Source organism: Otolemur garnettii, unplaced genomic scaffold, assembly GCF_000181295.1.
Source record: "Otolemur garnettii isolate 467f Iridium unplaced genomic scaffold, OtoGar3 scaffold00139, whole genome shotgun sequence".
Lineage (NCBI taxonomy): Eukaryota > Metazoa > Chordata > Mammalia > Primates > Galagidae > Otolemur > Otolemur garnettii.
Window position 1 is genome coordinate 396,075 of NW_003852534.1, and position 3,203 is coordinate 399,277.

Genomic DNA, 3,203 nt, shown 5'->3' on the forward strand with positions numbered 1-3,203 from the left:
GCACACACACACAAACACCAGCTAAGGTGCATCTCATTTAAAGTTGACCTGTGATCACATTTGGACCACATGTGAGAAGCCTGATCCAGAGAGGAGTCGAGGTCCCAAGGGCCCTAAGAACCAAGCCTGGAGTTGTGGGGACCCTCTGTCCCAGCGGGGGAGTGGCAACAGTGAGGCAATGGGGGAGCAGCTCATTCTGCTGGATGAAAACGCTGGTTCACACAAGAAATGGTGACACTCGGGGGTTTGCAGTTTTTGCAGGGAAGCTGATCGAGTCCCGTGAAAGAACTCTGAGCCACCCTGGCCCCCGCCTGGGCCCCTCTCTGGCCAGCCCTGAGCTGACAGCCGGGCTCTGAACAGTGCACAGGCCTCGGGGAGCCATCTGGGATGGCCCGGGAGGCACAAGGAGGCTGGGTTGAAGATGGCTATGAGAGCAGAGCCTGAAAACAGACCCTGGAGCAATCTGCCTCTCAGCCATGCAGAAGGAGGGGAAAATGTTAGGCCACCGGGAATGGGGTACAGCCAGCAGTCAACAGGGTATGGCCTGGGCTTACACGTGACCCTTTGGGTTAGTCTCAGCAATATAGGTTTTCAGCATATGTATGTTTTTTCAATTTGTTATACGCAGCAGAACCTCTGTAAGTTGACCACCTGAGGGACGGTAACAGACCAGTCAACGCACGAGGTGGTCACCATGGAGAACTAGGCCTGTGCTGACACACACATGTGGGGCCTGTCGGGTCTATGAAGATTAGACTGATAGAGGAGATGGTCAGTGCAGGGAGGTGGTCAGCCTCAGGTCTCCTATTGTGTGTGTGTGTGTATACATATATACATGTGCACTGTGGGTGCCAAAAAATGTATAAGCATTTTAAGAAAGGAAATGCATGTATTAAACTTGGAATACTCAAGTCCCTTTTAACTTCTGCAGCTGCAAGAGGTGCTCACCGTGACTTGTGTACATCTTGTATTCATCTTTTGCTATTGATATATATTAAGTATTACAATTTATTCACACACACACACCCTCCAGTATATAGAACTATTATGCTATTCATGTCATATTGTCACATACATAGTCAAACAGAGCACATTATAAAATGGGTACTTGCCACCTTCGAACTACAGTGATTATCTCTGGGGAAAGTGCATTAAGACCATAACTGGGGGAGTTTATATGACTATCAATGTAGCTTTGTCTTATTAATATTTTCTTTAAAAATAAAGTCAGAAGATAACATGGTAATTTTCTTCACATTTGTTTTCTGTTTTTTCTAACTAGCCAGTATATGAATATAAAGTCACTCTCAGAGTGGTGACAATCTTCACTAAATTAAAAGAGGACACATGCCCTCTCTAGGCCCAGGCCCGCCTGAGTCAGGAGGTCTCAGGACAAAGCCGCTAAGTGCCCTGGTCCAGAGGAGGGGAAGGCAGCACCAGTTCCACTCCCTAGAACCCTGGCGCTGGAGGAGCACCGGCCTTCTCTACTGGTTTATGTTGCTCAAGTAGAAGAAGGACAGGACAGGCCAGTTCTCTGCATGAAGAACTTGCCTCTGCTCTGTCTGCGGGGTTGACCTTCTCACTTTCTACAGTTTCTGAATAAATCTAACTTTCACTTCACACTGTCAGCTAGTCCTGAATTCTTTCTTGTACAAAGCCATAGACCCACTTGGATGTTAAGTGCCCTCAGCACTGGGAGTCAATTTCCTATGCCAGTTTTAGTAATTTTTGCACAGATATGACTAACATGACCTGGAGGTTATAACAAGAAAGTCAAGAGGCTGTGGGATATTTGTTAGATGCCTACCTTCTATTTTATATAAATTGGCTGAAATTAACTCCCCCCTCCCCCGTCTCCCCATACACACAAGTTATGGTGTTAGCAGGTTGTACTTCCTGGCTCAAAATACAAAAATGAAAACTCAGTCATTATTTGTGTTCTCCTGTTTTTGTTTTTCTTTTTATTTTATGAAGAAATGCTTCAGAGAACTATCTGACTTGGAACATGACTGGATGCTGGACAGTCAGCTGTTTCCTAGATCTGTGTGTTTATTCCTGACCATTTACCTGTTACCTGAATCTCAGCTTCTGAGGAAGAAAACCAGCTCATCATAGTATCGATTCCCAAGCAGAAATGGTAGGCAAGGCTGCCAAAGGTATTTTGGAATGTGTGAATTAACGCTGGTTACATTAAGCCAGCAGTTCTCAACCTGTGGGTCACGACCCTTTTGAACTATATTAAAGGTTTGCGGCATTAGGAAGGTTAAGAACCACTGCATTAAGCTTATATGTCAGCATCTAAATGCTTTAAATACACATTTAAATAGGCACCTTTATTTGACCCCTTCCAGGTAATAGGCAGTGGGTTTAACCTGCCTGTAACCTGGTATTCTTGTTTCCTTTCAATTAACACCTGTCTAAATTTTACCAAATAAAATTTACTTAAAATTTTTTTCTCATATATTTCGAGAATCTAATTCTAACATTGCTGTTTGTTCCTTTTGTTATTTCTATAAAACACTTCCTAGAATTCTTCTACGTACATAATTTTATACATACCTCTTTAAAAATAGATATTTAAAAGCATTTAATTGCCTATATTTACTCTGACATTAATAAATTAATAAATGACTCTTTTAACTTTTATAGGAAACAGAGACACAGGGCTGACTTTGTGGGGGACCTGGGAATACCAGCAAGGCAGAATGCTTTGAATCCCTTGTTCCAATCCAGGGACACAGGCAAGTTTCACTGGATTTTATTCACGCTCCTGTCTTAAAATTGATGTACTTTCACTGAAAAATTTACATAGGAAACTTAAAATTCCAAAGAAAAAAATGAAACAAAAGTCAGCCAAAGTAGGAACATGACAAAATTACTGCTACTATTTTATTTTCTTTTACACTTAATACATACATATTTTTTATTAAAATAAAATGATCGCATACACACTGCTTTGTAAACTTCTTGTTAAAAATATACTGTAATTTCCATTCTTAAATATTTTTCTATAACAGCATTTGTAATGATTATATAATATCATATTATATGAGATAATTAATCTAATCAAACTATTGTTAGCAATTCTGGGCAAGAAACTCAATATTTCAGGACACCATTATAGACAAATTTTGTGATCATCACTTATTATTTTATCACAATAAATATCTGGAAGTTAAATGGCTAGGATGAAATGTAAAAAA

At 40.8% G+C, this 3,203-nt stretch overlaps 1 long non-coding RNA gene across 1 annotated transcript in view; it reads left to right on the top strand.

The window, feature by feature from the left end:
- LOC111728033 overlaps window positions 1-2,830 on the top strand; it is a 4,693-nt gene extending 1,863 nt beyond the window's left edge. Inside the window, exons 2-3 of the long non-coding RNA XR_002775449.1 lie at window positions 1,975-2,137; window positions 2,650-2,830. This is a non-coding gene — a long non-coding RNA (uncharacterized LOC111728033). The remainder of the gene's footprint in view (window positions 1-1,974; window positions 2,138-2,649) is intronic.
- The last annotated feature ends 373 nt before the right edge of the window (window positions 2,831-3,203 follow it).